The 15,526-nt window shown below is 39.8% G+C and overlaps 1 protein-coding gene across 2 annotated transcripts in view; it reads left to right on the top strand.

Moving 5' to 3' along the window:
• The first annotated feature begins 903 nt into the window (after nt 1-903).
• The window catches only part of TMEM267 (transmembrane protein 267), a 41,433-nt gene continuing 26,810 nt past the window's right edge, over nt 904-15,526 (top strand). For both annotated transcript variants that reach the window (XM_050793483.1, XM_050793482.1), the window contains exon 1: nt 904-2,094. The gene's annotated coding sequence lies outside the window, so the exon portion shown is untranslated. The remainder of the gene's footprint in view (nt 2,095-15,526) is intronic.

Raw genomic sequence — 15,526 nt, 5'->3', positions numbered from 1 at the left:
AAGACCTGGCTTTTCAAATGAAAGGGAAGCAGTAACAGAGAAAATGAGAAAAATGGGGAGAAGAGTGTAGATCAGGAATGATAATCTCACTAAGTTAAAGGGGCACAATGCCTTTTTTTTAGTTCCTCTGACACTGGATTCCTTCACATTTCAATTCTGAAGTACCATTTCCTCATAAGGGCCTCCCATACTACCTGACTAAAGTTAGCGTCTCCCAAGTCTATTATATCACCCCACTTACTTCCTTTACAGTACTTATTACAATCTGTCTACCTTGTTTCCTTATGGCTCACACCCTCCACTAGAACTTGAGTTCCATAGTCATTCTGTGGCACACTGAGAACACTGTATAAATGAATCAGTAAGCTGGGCACAGTGGCTCACGCCTGTAATCCCAACACTTTGAGAAGCCAGGGAGGGGGTATCACTTGAGCCCAGGACTTCAACACCAGCCTGGGCAACATAAGCGAGATGCCCATCTCTACAAAAAACTTAATTACCTTCACGATGGCATGTGCCTGTGGTCCCACCTACTCCAAAGGCTGAGGCTGGAGAATCCCTTGAGCCCAGGAGGTCAGGGCTGCAGTGAGCTATGATTGCACCACTGCACTCCAGCCTGGGTGACAGAGGGAGACCCTATCTCAAAAAAAAAAAAAAGAAATGAATAAGCATCTACAGGCAGTAGACTGACTACAGAGAAAAGAACTATTATTACATTGTCTGGGTTTGCATGAAGCCATCTACGTTGTTCCTTGATAGCTCCGTAAGGCCTAGATTATAAGACTTGTACCACACTGCCAAAAGGGTAATGCCAAATTACTGCATTCAGAAAGAGAAAATTTGTCCTTAACATGGCTAAAAGCACTCAAAATTGTAAATACATTTGCTGAGAAATACTTTAAATTCTCATTTAAGTTATGTGGGGGTTAAAATGTGTTTAATTTTCCCTGTCAGTTGGGTCTTTTACATTGGCTAAGAACCAAGAGTGTGACAAGAAATGAGTTCTATGATTGAGAAACTCTGAGATTCTGGGGGTGGCCTAGGAGTTTGCTTTGAGATTGAAGTTTATTTTCTATGGTCAACTATATAATTACGATGATACCACCCCTTGCTTTCCATCTGACACTTGGTTTGAGAAACTGTAAGTAGGAAAGGGAAAGAAGAATGTCCCTCCTTGGGCCTCTTCTTTTGGACCCGTGCTTCCTAGAGTCAAACGTCAAGCTGGTATTTCCTTGCTGCTAAGAGAGCAACCACTACTCTGAGGCAGAGACGGGATGGGACCTAGCCAAAGTCCCAGTAAACAAACTGTATCTTGTAAGCGCGATTTAATCAGGGTCAAACTACTCTGGACTTGTTTTTTCGACTTCTAAGGATTTAGTAGTCATGATTAAGTGTTCTAGTCACGCTACTGCGGTCTACAAACAGTAGCTCCACAACATCCGCCCGCATCGTGGCAACGAATTATCAAGAAATCCCCAAGGGGGCGGTGAGGCGCTACCGAGGAGCGGCCGGTCAGCCAGGTCGCGAGGTCCCAGTCTGGTGAAAAACTCCGTTGCCCACCCTGAGGGGTTCGCGGAAGGAAGTTGGCAGTATCGCTGCACCTTCGAGACGCGACGGCCGAGGCTCCTAGCTCAAGCTTCTGACAGTAAGGCCTGTATGCCTTGCATTCGGGGAGGCCACTTCTCAGTCACCAGCTTTCTGGCCACCACTTGGGTGCGTCGTAGGGATGTCGGCAGCTACGTTTGCCGCACGGCTCCGACTAAACTGAAAAACGAATCCTCAAGTTTGACAAAAGTAAACTAAGAAGGCACTTTCCTCCTCTCACCCTGACGTCCCAAAAGTTTCCTTTTTAGGGGTCAGGGCCTACGGTGGGCGAGGAGAAACGAGGTATCTACCCACTGCACCAAACAGTACTCGTACGTCACCTCCTTTCGACTTGGAGCGGGCCAGTATCCCGGCGTCCTCTCGGCTGACGCTGCGGTCTGAAGCCACTCTGGCCTGCAGCCGACGTCTCTATGGTTCCGACCGAGGGGAGGAGGAGAGGGGCGGGGACGCTGTTCGAGCTGCTGCTTGTTTGAACTCAGAGAACCTGGGGTGGGTACGGCTGAGCCGCTGCGAGGGACTGAGGGGAGGGGGTGGGGTGGAAGTCGCGGAACTGCGTCCTGAGGTGGGAGACCGGAGGTGGAGACCACCGAGTCTGATGTCTGGAGGGTCCGGTTGCGGGTCGGAGGGCGTGCTGGAACAGCCGGCACGCGGGAACCAGGAGTCTGCTGGGTGCGTGTGACCCACGAGCTGGCACTGTCCCGCGGCCCTGGGGTCTGCGAGGAGCCCTGGCGCCGCCTTCCGGCTTCGCTCTTTTTTAGATACTTAGAACCCCAGCCCGCCACCTTGGCTCCGCGCCCCTGGCCTTTTTCTGGCCCAGGGTAGGGTTCCGCGAGTCTTGCAGGAGGAGCCCATTGCAGTCCTTAACCGGTTGTAAGAGCCTTTCGCGCCCCGGAGCCCTTGAGGCTTGAATGCTGAAAGTGTGACATGGTCCCTTCCCTGCAACCTGGCCCATTTTTTTTAAATGACATTTAAAAAATTATTGCATCACACCAGACTCAGAAAAGGATGTCTGGGAACTTCTGAGGCTTGAAACATGTTGAAATACAGAATTTCGTTTTATTCGTAGTGGGCATAGGAACTAAACATTTTAAGTGCAGACATCTAATGGCTATAAAAAGTTTCAGTGAAAGTAAGCAAGATTTGTGTTTCCTTCCTTTGTCAGTTGCATCAGATTTGGCATCTGCTTTTGATATTTTTCCATTAAAGAAATTAAATATATTAAGTTTACAACAACTACAGTTAAGTGAAGAGGTCTTACTGGTAAAGCATAATAAAGGCGGTTTCAGGAATTTGAACTGTGTTTTGACCTTAGGTTTTTGCATATAACGTGTCAGGTTGGTGGGTAGGAGGGAAAGTTAAAACAGATGACATTTACTTAGAGAATGTATCAGCTCTTATTTGTTTTGACAGAAATAATGTCTAAGAGATTATTAGCAAACAATACATGATATCGTATAATTAAAATGACCAGCTAATCATATGTTTGTGGAATTCAGGAAGGAGAAAAGTACTGCTATGTATACTCTGAAGGCCCCAAAGTTAGTGATATTTGCTTTATGGGGGATGGGGTGTGACAAAGTTTGGCCATTGCAGAAAGTGGCTTCTGCAAGTCATAAGGAGGAATTTATAATATGTCAGTTATGTCAGAGAAGTCATCCCAAACAGTATATTTAGTTCATAGGCTGAGGATTTATTATGTGATTACCCCTTGTATTAGTAAAATGGAATATTTATTAAATACCTTGAGCACATTGGATTTTAAGCATGACAAGTTTAAAAGAGATCACTACTCTTAAGGAACATTCTCAACAAAAATGAATATGTAAAATAAACTTAAAGCTTATGAATTTAGGAGGTTTGGGAGTCCGTTTTATTTGTAGGGGGAGGAATAGGAAGTGGAAAAGGAAATAAGTTTAAGAAGAAAAATGGGTACGCTTAGGTGTATTTTTCAGAGACAATAAGTAATACAGGAAGAACACTTAGTAAATTTCTCTTTTTCTAATACTCAGAATCTAAGCCAGATGCTAAATATCTGCACCAAAAGTTGTAGTAGAATAGATGCCAGAAATGTGGGGTTCTGGAGCTGCAATTATACCTTCCTTAAAAATAGAAATAGTACTCTTCTACATATCTGTTCTGTAATAAATTACACCAAAATTTAGAGGCTTAAAACAGTAGACAATAGGGGCCGGCTCACGCCTGTAATCCCAGCACTTTGGGAGGCCGAGGCGGGCAGATCACGAGGTCAGGAGATCGAGACCATCCTGGCTAACACGGTGAAACCCCATCTCTACTAAAAATACAAAAAATTAGCCAGGCGTGGTGGCGGGCGCCTGTAGTCCCAGCTACTCGGGAGGCTGAGGCAGGAGAATGGCGTGAACAGGGGAGGCAGAGCTTGCAGTGAGCCGAGATCATGCCACTGCACTCCAGCCTGCGTGACAGAGCCAGACTCCATCTCACACGCACACACAAAACAAAGTAGACAATAATTTTATTCTTTCTGCGAGGTCAAGACTTAGCTGGCAGTTCTGGCCAAGGGTCTCATGAAGTTGCAGTCAGGATGTCGGCAGTGGCTGCAGACATCTGAAGGGTTGACTGGGGCTGAAGGATCTGCTTGCAAGTTCACTGTGAGCTTTTTCCTTCCTCTTTCATCAGCAAGCTGTTTTGTACTTTCCATTGATAAAATGCATTCACATTATACCTATTATGTATAATATATGTGTTCCTATTTGTAAATCGTGATACAGTTATTTGTAAACAGTAAATTTTGCTTGTTGAGGTTGCTTTAAATTTGGATCATCATGTAAATACTTCAAGTAATCTTTTGATTTTTCGCTTTGCTCATGATACTTTATTAGCAAACTAATCCTTTTAAAATCTGAACTCATCATGTAAAATGTAGGGTTAGTAGGTTTGGTGTGGTAGTTTATGCCTATAGTCCCAGCACTTTGGGAGGCCAAGGTGGAAGGATCACTTGAGGCCAGGAGTTGAAGACCAGCCTGGGCAACACAGTGAGACCCCATCTCTACAAAACACTTTAAAAACAAAAATTTAGCCAAGTATAGTTGTGCATTTCCATAGTCCTAGCTACACAGGAGGCTGAAGCAGGAGCCCATGAATTCAAGGTTACAGTGAGCTATGATCATGTCACTATGCTTCAGCTTGGGCAACAGAGATACCTTGTCAAAAAAAAAAAAAAAAGTAAGATTATTAACATTTAAATATATATTGTGATTATTAAAAATTGCTTCGTGAGGGAAAGAAAATATGCACTGGCTTTATAAGGACGTCATGAAATTTGCAGTTAAGTGGATATTGGCTTTTTATTTTTGTCTTCCTTCTGAAAAGAGGGTTGAAAATAAATTGGTAATTAGGTCAGACTCAGTGGCTCACTCCTATAATCCCAGTGCTTTGGGATGCTGAGACAGGAGGAACACTTGAGACCAGGAGTTTGAGACCAGCCTGGACAACATAGAGGGACCCTGTCTCTTCAAAAAAGGAAAAAAGAAAAAATTACCCAAGCTTGGTGGCACTTGCCTGTAGTCCCAGCTACTCAGGAGGCTGAGTCAGGAGAATTGCTTGAGCCTAGGAGTTAGAGGCTAAAGTGAGGTACGACCTTACTCACTCCAGCCTGGGCGACAGAGCAAGACTTTGTCTCTAAAAAAAGAAAAGAAAATTTGTGATTATATATAAACAAAGGTTGAGTGGCAGCAGAGCTTTTGTGTTAGGCATCTGTGTACTCTGTGTCCAGCCTAGGTTTTTCTCATACCTTAATGGCCTTCTTTCTCCTTAGGGCTAACTTACAGGCCATACTTTACTGAAGGAGGGGAATATTGCTGCTGCTGCTGCTGCTCTGGGTTGGCCATTAATTCAAGTTTTCAGTATCCCACTTTCAGTCCAGCTAAGTGGATAAGGGCATTTATTTTTAGTTGAAAGGGACATTTTATCAACTTTAAAGTTATATGCATTAAATATTTAAATATGTTGACTTCTTTCTCCATTCAGGTGTTGAATGTTTGTTTTCTAAAGGAGACAATGATTCATAATTTGTGACACTATAAATCCTGAGGTTTATAGAAAGGATTCATGACTTTGTAATGGAGGTGTCTTTTGCATTTTTTGTATTTTGGTCACATCTCTTGGTTGAGAGTACCTGGAAATCAGTATTTCCAGATCCTGGAAGAATCTATAGAAAATAATCCATCTTAATGCTTTAGATAACAATTTTCATTATTGCAAATAATCAAGAATGAGCATCGTTGTAGACTCCATTATCATTTAAAAAATAGTTGTTATCTGCAAAGTAAGTATGCTTCACATAAGGAATCTGCGTAAGTTGTTTCTTGTGTCCATTATTACATAACTGAACAAATTGTTTTTATATTATACAATAAATTTGATTTATGAGATTGGATGTAATTTTATTAATACCAATTAGTGTTATATATTTAATGTATTTATTAATATATATGTTATAAATTTTTTATTGCCTTTTTAAAATTATGCTTTTAAGAGGCTGACTTTAATGATCAAATATGAGTTGTTTAATTACTTCTGGCTTTAACTTTTCAAAGTAGCTTTATTGATTTTATGGTCATAAGACATTGAAATTTTTCAAAAATTCAAAAAAGGAAAAAAAAGTAGTGATTACATTTGTAAGCCCACCACTGAGAAACAAACCAAATGAACAGCCTTCCAGATTTTTTAATAGACCCGTATATATATTTTTTAACAAAAATGTAATTTTTTACATATTATTTTATAGGCTATCTTTTAAAATTTAATACTTACTGAACATCTTTCTGTGTCAGTAAATATGAGAATAAGTATTTTTAATGGCTGCATATTTGTGGAATTTATTTCACTAGAGCCATATTTCAGACATATATATTGTTTTAAATTTTTTCTTGTAAACAGTGCTATGCTGAACATTCATATATAGTTGTCTGTATTTATCTAATTATTTCCTTATTTTCCTAGAATTGGAAATGTAGCATCAAAAGTGTTTGCTTATTTTTTGTGGTTTTTGATACATAGTCAAATTGACCACTAGAAAGGTTATATCGATTTACACTCTTGCCAATAATCTTTGAGAGTGATCATTATTTCCCTACTCCTGTCACCGAGTATTACTAATCTTTTGTCAGTCTTACATTGAAATCTCATTGTTATAATTTGAATTCAACTGATTACTAATAAAATTGAAATCTTTTCATATTTTTTGACCATTTGTATTTCTTTTCCAAATTGTCTTTTCATGTACATTGCCCACATTATTATTGGGATGCTTATATCTGTATTAATTTTTAAGAGCCCTTAATACATTAGGGCTACTAATCTTTCTCTGTCATAAATGCTCTAAATTTTCTCCATTTATTTGTCTTTAACTTTGCCATGCAGAAACTTTATCGTGTAGTCATGCCTATCAGAGTTTTAAAAATAATTTTGAGCTCTTCTAGCTAAAAGCTTTACATTATTGTGTAGTCATGCCTATCAGATTTTTAAAAATAATTTGGAGCTCCTCTAGCTAGCTGGACTATGTAGAATTCTGTTTACAAATTCATATAAATATCCTAAATTTGATAACCCAGTTGATTACAAAAGCTATCTAACCATGAAAGTTTTCCAGGCAACTAGTCAACCAAACTGATTCCCTTTCTTAATTTAATCAGAGAAATGGTCTATATTGTAAAACATGTGGGTGTGACGTTTTAAAATCTAAAGTTGTTTATATAAAATTACATTATACAGACTGAAAGTTGATTATCCAGTCTAGGTTTTGTCTGATGATTGATTTTCTTCAGTGGTATTTAGTAATTATAAGCTTTTCTACCTATTGATTACCAGTATGGACAGGTCGTTTCCTGTTCAATATAATATATTTGGGAGGTTCCTCTTCCGATCCATTGTGAAGGAAGATAGAACCCATGTTCTTCTATACAGATGTTCTTTTACTTATGATGGTGTCCATGTCCTGATAAACTCATCGTAAGTCAAAAATTTCATAAGTTGAAAATACATTAATGCCCACAAACCCACTGTAGAGTCAAAAAATAATAAATTGAACCATCATAGGTTGAAACCATCTGTATATACTGAAAAGGCCACATACCGTACAGTCTTCTCCAGTCTTGCAGCTTGAGTGTGGTCATACGACCTAGACTTAGCCAATCAGACACATACCTTACCCCGCTCCGAATTTTGTATTGAGAGCAAGGAAACAAATACTGCCAAGAATCTTTTATAGCAGCAGTAGACAGGGCAGCACTGGCAGCAATGCCATTGGTAATATCTGGTGACAGGAGTTTGGGCAGTGTAAGCTGGGCTTCGTGGCAGGGAGATCTTCATCAGACCAGTTGTCTGGTGTCATTTTAACTGAAGGTCTTGAGGTATAGTTTTGAAGCCTGGTTTTCAAAACCTGACAAGTCTGTGATTTCCCAATTTCCTTATTTGTTGTTGTTGTTGTTTTTCAGACAGGGTCTCACCCTGTCACTTAGACTGGAGTGCAGTAGGGCGATCGTAGTTCTTTACTGCAGCTTCAAACTCCTGCACGCATGTGATCCTTCTACCTTAGCCTCCCGAGGAACTAGGACTACTGTGTACATCACCACGCCTGGCTATTTTTTTTATTTCTAGTGCAGACAGTCTGTGTTGCCCAGGCTGGTTTCAAACTCCTGGCCTCAAGCAATCCTCCTGCCTTGGCCTCCCAAAGTGCTGGGATTACAGGTGGGAGCTACCACACTTGGCCCCAAAAATTTTAATAAATTTTTTTTTTTACTTATACAAAACTGTTTTTGCCCTTCCTTGCACTTAGAACCATAGCTGATAACGAGATCTGGGTCAAATATTACATCATTCCTCTACCAATTTGGAATTATGTACACATTTCTCCCCACCATATACATACTGGGTCTGGTTCTCGATTTCGTATTCACCTTTCTGTACTCACATCATGCTACTTTTTTTTCAAAAGTTTATTAGCATGTGCTCTTTCAAATGAAATTTAAATTTTGTGAAGTTCCTAGAAGAAAATCCCTTTATAATTTTGATTAAAATTGCATTAAATTTATAGATTAATTTGGAGAGAATAACACCATCAGTGTTGTCTTCTTATACCAAAAAAAAAAAAAGGTCTGGCTTGTGTATGAGTTAGGATCCATCAAAGAAGCAGAACTACTTTGTGAGCTAAAGACCTATGGAATTGTGGGAGGTGGTAGAGCAGGCTGCAGACTTGCCTCTGAGTCTCTTGTTCTGCCTGAGGTTGCTGCAGATCAACTAGACTGGCAGTGAGGCAGGGATACTGGATGTGGATGAGAGAAAGGACAAACTGAAACCCTTGGGGACAAAGTGGAACCTGCATCAGCCTCTCACAAACCCTAGTTTTGATGCTTGAGTAACCTGCAGGAGAGGATGACACTTTCGATGTCAGAGCTACACTTGTGGGCCCAGGATTTGGAGAAGTGCACAGAAGGTCCGGTGGGAGTTGAAGGAGCTGCAGGTCCAGCTTCTTCCGCATGCCAGCAAGGTGAGCTAACAGATTAGCAGCACATGCAGTCTTCACAGCGTGTTCTGCATTGACCTTCACAGTGTAAAAAATATGACTGTTGCTTCATTTGTGACTTCTGTATAATGTCTCCTATAGCCAACAGTACCCAGAACTATATAAGGAAGGGAATTCTGGGAAATGTTTTTAAGTCCGAGTTAGCTGAGTTGATACAGTACAAAGCCATTAGAGCTCTAGTTAAATGATCTTTTTCATCTTTTAATAACGTTTTGTCATTTCATTCTTGCTATTTTAATTCTTGGCATTTTGAGTTGCTGCTGTGAATGTTCACTTTCCCATCTTTCTTAAGATTATTGCTATTATGTTGAAAAATGTGGTTACTTCTATGAACTAAAACAATTTTTCAATTTAAATTCCAACAGTTTTCTGTTGGTTCTCTTGGGTAGGCAGTCATTTCACCTGCAAACTAATGTAATTATCTTTTTCTTCCTGATAATGTAATGATGCATTTTCTTCCCTCCATCTCTCGCCTTTATTCTTTTTCCTCATTACATTGATTAAAACTGCCAGAACAATCTTATAGTAGCTATACTGTTTCTGACTTTTTTTTTTTAAATATACTTTTAAGTTCTGGAGTACATGTGCAGGACGTGCAGGTTTGTTACATAGGTATACAAGTGCCATGGTAGTTTGCTGCACCCATCAACCTGTCATTTACATTAGGTCTTTCTCCTAATGCTATCCCTCCCCTAGCCCCCCATCCACCGACAGGCTCTGGTGTTCCCCTCTCTGTGTACCCTCCCTGTGTCCGTGTGTTCTCATTGTTCAACTCCCACTTATGACTGAGAACATGCAGTGTTTGGTTTTCTGTTCTTGTGTTAGTTTGTTGAGAATGGTTTCCAGCTTCATCCCTGTCCCTGCAAAGGACATATGCTCATTCTTTTTTATGGTTGCATAGTATTCTGTGGTGTATATGTACCACGTTTTCTTTATCCAGTCTATCGTTGATGGGCATTTGGTTCCAAGCCTTTGCTGTTGTAAACAGTGCCGCAATAAACATACTTGTGCTTAAGTCTTTATAGTAGAATGATTTATAATCCTTTGGGTATATACCCAGTAATGGGATCGCTGGGTCAAATGGTATTTCTAGTTCTAGATCCTTGAGGAATCGCCACACTGTCTTCCACAATGGTTGAACTAATTTACATTCCCACCAACAGTGTAAAAGTGTTCCTATTCCTCCACATCCTCTCCAGCATCTGTTTCTTGACTTTTTAATGATCGCCATGTTAACTGGCATGAGATGTGGTTTTGATTTGTGTATCTCTAATGACCAGTGATGATGAGCCTTTTTTCATGTGTTTGTTGGCTGCATAAATATCTTTTTTTTTTTTTTTTTTGAGACACAGTTTTGCTCTTGTTGCCCAGGCTGGAGTGCAGTGGCGCGATCTTGGCTCACCGCAACCTCTGCCTGCTGGGTTCAAGCAATTCTCCTGCCTCATCCTCCCGAGTATCTGGGATTACAAGCATGCACCCCCACACTTGGCTAATTTTGTATTTTTAGTAGAGATGGGGTTTCTCCATGTTGGTCAGGCTGGTCTCGAACTCCCGACCTCAGGTGATCTGCCTGCCTCAACCTCCCAAAGTCCTGGGATTATAGGTGTGAGCCACCACACCCGGCAAATGTCTTCTTTTGAGAAATGTCTGCTCATATCCTTTGCCCACTTTTTGATGGGGTTGTTTGCTTTTTTCTTGTATATTTGTTTCTCTGTAGATTCTAGATATTAGCCCTTTTTCAGATGGATAGATTGCAAAAACTTTCTCCCATTCTGTAGGTTGCCTGTTCACTCTGATGATAGTTTCTTTTGCTGTATAGAAGCTCTTTAGTTTAATTAGATCTCATTTGTGTATTTTGGCTTTTGTTGCCATTGCTTTTGATGTGTTACTCATGAAGTCTTTGCCCATGCCTATGTCCTGAATTGCCTAGGTTTTCTTCTAGGGTTTTTATGGTTTTATGTCTTACGTTTAAAGCTTTAATTTTTGTATAAGGTGTAAGGAAGGGATCCAGTTTCAGCTTTCTGCATATGGCTAGTCAGTTTTCCCAACACCATTTATTAACTAGGAAATCCTTTCCCTTTCCCCATTGCTTGTTTTTGTCAGGTTTGTCAAAGATCAGATGGTTGTAGATGTGTGGTGTTATTTCTGAGGGCTCTGTTCTGTTCCATTGGTCTGTATATCCGTTTTGGTACCAGTACCATGCTGTTTTTGTTACTGTAGCCTTGTAGGATAGATTGAAGTCAGGTCGTGTGATGCCTCCACCTTTGTTCCTTTTGCTTAGGATTGTCTTGGCTATCTATGTGGGCTCTTTTTGGTTCCATATTAACTTTAAAGTAGTTTTTTCCAATTCTGTGAAGTCAGTGGTAGCTTGATAAGGATAGCATTGAATCTGTAAATTACTTTGGGCAGTATGGCCATTTTCATAAATGATTGTTCCTATCCATGAGCATGGAATGTTTTTCCATTTGCTTGTGTCCTCTCTTATTTCCTTGATCAGTGAGTGGTTTTGTAGCTCTCCTTGAAGAGGTCCTTCATATCCCTTGTAAGTTGTATTCCTAGGTATTTTATCTCCTTGTAGCAATTGCGAATGGGAGTTCACTCATGATTTGGCTCTCTGTTTGTCTGTTATTGGTATATAGGAATGCTTGTGATTTTTGCACATTGATTTTATATCCTAAGACTTTGCTGAAGTTGCTTATCAGCTTAAGGAGATTTTGGGCTGAGATGATGGGGTTTTCTAATTATACAATCATGTCATCTGCAAACAGAGACAATTTGACTTCCTCTTTTCCTAATTGAATACCCTTTATTTCTTTCTCTTGCCTGATTGCCCTGGCCAGAACTATGTTGAATGTACAATTAAGTTATTATTGACTGTATGACTGTAGTTACCCTGTTGTGCTATCAAGTAGTAGGTCTTACTCATTCTTTCTTTTTTTTTTTTGAGATGGAATCTTGGTCTGTCACCCAGGCTGGAGTGCAGTGGCGTGATCTCAGCTCACTACAACCTCCGTCTCCTTGGTTTGAGTGATTCTCCTGCCTCAGCCTCCCGAGTAGCTGGGATTACAGGCATGTGCCACCACACCCGGCTAATTTTTGTATTTTTTGTAGAGACGGGGTTTCACTGTTGTGGTCAGGCTGGTCTTGAACTCCTGACCTTGTGTCCGCCCACTTCATCCTCCCAAAGTGCTGGGATTACAGGTGTGAGAAACTGTGCCCGGCCTTCTTTTTTTTTTTTTGTACCCGTTAACCATCCCCACCTCTCCCTATTGCCCCCACCACCACCCTTCACAGCCTCTGGTAATGATCCTTCTACTCTCTAGGTCCATGAGTTCAATTGTTTTGATATTTAGATCCCACAAATAAGTGAGAACATGTGATGTTTGTGTTTCTGTGCCTGGCTTATTTCACTTAGCAAAATGTTCTCCAGTTCCATCCATGTTGTTGCAAATAACTGGATCTCATTCTGTCTTATGGTTGAATAGTAGTCCATTGTGTATATTCACCACATTTTCTTTATCCATTCATATGTTGATAGACACTTAGGTTGCTTCCAGATCTTAGCTATTGTAAACAATGCTGCAACAAACCCAGGAGTGTATATATCTATTTAATATACTGATTTCCTTTCTTCTGGGTATATACCCAGCAGTGGGATTTCTGAATCATGTGGTAGTTCAATTTTTAGTTTTTTGAGGAACCTTCAAATTGTTCTCCATAGTGGCTGTACTAATTTACATTCCCACCAGCAGAGTACAAGGGTTCCCTTTTCTGCACATCCTCATCATCATTTGTTATTGCCTGTCTTTTGGATATAAGCCATTTTAAATGGGGGAGATGATAGCTCATTATAGTTTTGATTTGCATTTCTCTGATGATCAAAAATATTGAGCACCTTTACATATGCCTGTTTGCCATTTCTGTGTCTTCATTTGAGAAATATCTATTCAAAATTTTTGCCCATTTTTGATTAGATCATTGTATTTTTTTCCTATGGAACAGTTTGAGCTCCTTATGTATTCTGGTTATTATTCCTTTGTCAGATGGATAATTTGCAAATATTTTTTCCCATTCTCTGTGTTTTTTTTCTTTGCTTTACTGATTGTAACCTTTGCTGTGCAGAAGCATTTTAACCTGATGAGCTCCTATTTGTCCATTTTTGTTTTAGTTACCTGTGTTTGAGGGATGTTACTAAAGAAATTTTTGCCCACACCAATGTCCTGGAGATTTTCCCCAATGTTTTCTTGTAGTAGTTTAATAGTTTGAAGTATAGATTTAAGTTTTTAATCCATTTCGATTTGATTTTTGTATATGGTGTGAGATAGGGGTCTGCTTTCATTCTTCTGCATATAGATATCTAGTTTTCCCAGTACCATTTGTTGAATAGACTGTCTTTTGCCCAGTGTATGTTTTTGGCACCTTTGTCGAAAATTAGTTCACTGTAGGTGTGCAGATTTTTTTCTGGGTTCTCTATTCTGTCTCATAGGCTGATGTGTCTGTTTTTATGTCAGAACCATGCTGTTTTAGTTACTATAGCTCTGTAGTATAATTTGAAATCAGGTAATGTGATTCTTCCTGTTTTGTTCTTTTTTGCTTAGGATAGCTTTGGCTATTCTGGGCCTTTTGTAGGTCCATATAAATTTTATGATTTTTTTTTTCTGTTTCTGTGAAGAATACCATTAATATTTTGATAGTGATTGCATTGAATCTATAGATTGCTTTGGGTAGTGTGGACATTTTAACAATATTGATTCCTCCAGTCCATGAACATGGATTGTTTTTCCATTTTTTGGTGTCTTCTTCAATTTCCTTCTTCACTGTTTTATACTTTTCATTATAGAGATCTTTCACTTCTTTGGTTACTTCCTAGATATTTAATTTTATGTGTGGCTATTATAAATGGAATTACTTTAAAAATTTCTGTTTCACATTGTTCAATATTGTCATATTGAAATGCTAGTGATTTTTGTATGTTGCTTTTGTATCCTGCAACCTTACTGAAGTTGTTTATCTTCTCTCATTTATCTTCCCTCTTTTTTTCTTCGTCTGGCTAAAGTTTTGCCAATTTTGTTTAACTTTTCAAAAAACCAACCTTGTGTTTCATTGATCTTTTGTATTTTTTTATTTCAATTTTTTTCATTCTCTGATCTTTATTATTTCTTTTCTTCCACTAATTTTGGGCTTGGTTTGTTCATGCTTTTCTAGTTTAATAGTTTTAATAGTTTTCTTGTCATGTCTAGGTTTTTCCAAATATAGGATCATATCATCTGCAAACAAGGCTAATTTGACTTCATCCTTTCCAATTTGGATGCCTTTTATATCTTCCTCTTATCCGATTGCTCTAGCTAGGATGTCTGTTACTGCTGAATAACAGTGATGACAGTGGGCATCATCCTTATCTTGTTCCAGATCTTAGAGGAAAAGCTTTCAATTTTCCCCCATTCGGTGTTGTGAGCACAAAATATCTGAGACAGGTCTCAATCAGTTTAGAAAGTTTATTTTGTCAAGGTTAAGGATGTGCCCGTGACACAACCTCAACAGGCTATGATAGCATGTGCCCAAAGTGGTCAGGGTACAGCTTGCTTTTATACATTTTGGGAGTCATGAGACATCAATCAGTTATGTTTAAGGTGTATATTGAGGCCAGGCGCAGTGGCTTACACCTGTAGTCCCAGCACTTTGGGAGGCTGAAGCGGTGGATCACTTGAGATCAGGAGTTCAAGGCCAGCCTAGCCAACATGGTGAAACCTCATCTCTTCTAAAAATACAAAAATTAGCTGGGCATGGTGGTGTGCGCCCGTAATCACAGCTACTTGGGAGGCTGAGGCACAAGAATCGCTTGAACCTGGGAGGCGGAGGTTGCAGTGAGCCGAGATTGCACCACTGCCCTTGGCAGGGCAAGCGAGACGCCATCTGAAAAAAAATAAAACAAAAAAGACATATGTTGATTCCTTCTGGAAAGGTGGGACAACTCAAAGGGAAGACTTCCAGGTTGTAGGTAGATAAGAGACAAAATGTTGCATTATTTTGAGTCCTGGCCCAGCCTTTTACTGAATACACAATTTTGTCTGACTCACTGAATCTGCATTTTTACATAAACAGGGCAAAGGAAGCAATCAGATACCCATTTGTCTCAGGGGGATGATTTACTGCCCTGCACCTGTGAAGATAAACCATCAGTTCACATTGCCAGGGTGAAATTCAGTGGAACTGTTTTGGGGTAAAGATCTTGAGATCCACAAGGAATTTCTTTCTGAGCAAATTGTGAGGGAGGTATGTAGCTTTTTATCTTTGTAGCTATCTCATTTGGGAATAAAACGGGAGGCAGGTTTACCTGACATAGTTCCCAAGTTTACTTTT

This window comes from Macaca thibetana, chromosome 6 (assembly GCF_024542745.1).
Source record: "Macaca thibetana thibetana isolate TM-01 chromosome 6, ASM2454274v1, whole genome shotgun sequence".
Taxonomy (NCBI): domain Eukaryota; kingdom Metazoa; phylum Chordata; class Mammalia; order Primates; family Cercopithecidae; genus Macaca; species Macaca thibetana.
Note: the sequence above shows the minus strand (reverse complement) of the source record. Positions and strands in the feature narration are given on the sequence as shown.